The sequence below is a fragment of the Sipha flava genome, unplaced genomic scaffold (genome assembly GCF_003268045.1).
Source record: "Sipha flava isolate LNK unplaced genomic scaffold, YSA_version1 2_pilon_pilon, whole genome shotgun sequence".
NCBI classification, from domain to species: domain Eukaryota; kingdom Metazoa; phylum Arthropoda; class Insecta; order Hemiptera; family Aphididae; genus Sipha; species Sipha flava.
The window spans coordinates 1,799,399-1,799,671 of record NW_020272972.1 but is presented as its reverse complement, the minus strand read 5'-3'; the positions used below and the strand labels follow the sequence as shown (position 1 = coordinate 1,799,671).

Below are 273 nucleotides of genomic sequence, written 5' to 3'. Positions count from 1 at the left end.
AAAAACGGTATTTATTGGTTTACAATATTTATAATCATGTACGCATATAAATAGCCGTAGCTGTTAACGATATTATCAAGTGATATTCATAATATTAATAAGCAGCCACAACGTTTAATCCATAGAAATATGCGTTAGAGTGGTGCCATTAAATTTTCGTCAACAATGCAATACCCGTTGCGCAAAAAAATTATGTTTCTTGTTTGAAGAGGTAATGTGGTTGGAGGAGTTCCCAGTGTCCGCCAAAATAATATTGACCGTTTCCGCCAAAAA

At 34.1% G+C, this 273-nt stretch overlaps 1 protein-coding gene across 1 annotated transcript in view; it reads right to left on the bottom strand.

Annotated features, from left to right (window-relative positions):
* Positions 1-273, bottom strand: part of LOC112686085 — a 21,842-nt gene that overhangs the window by 21,399 nt on the left and 170 nt on the right. The window lies entirely within an intron of this gene.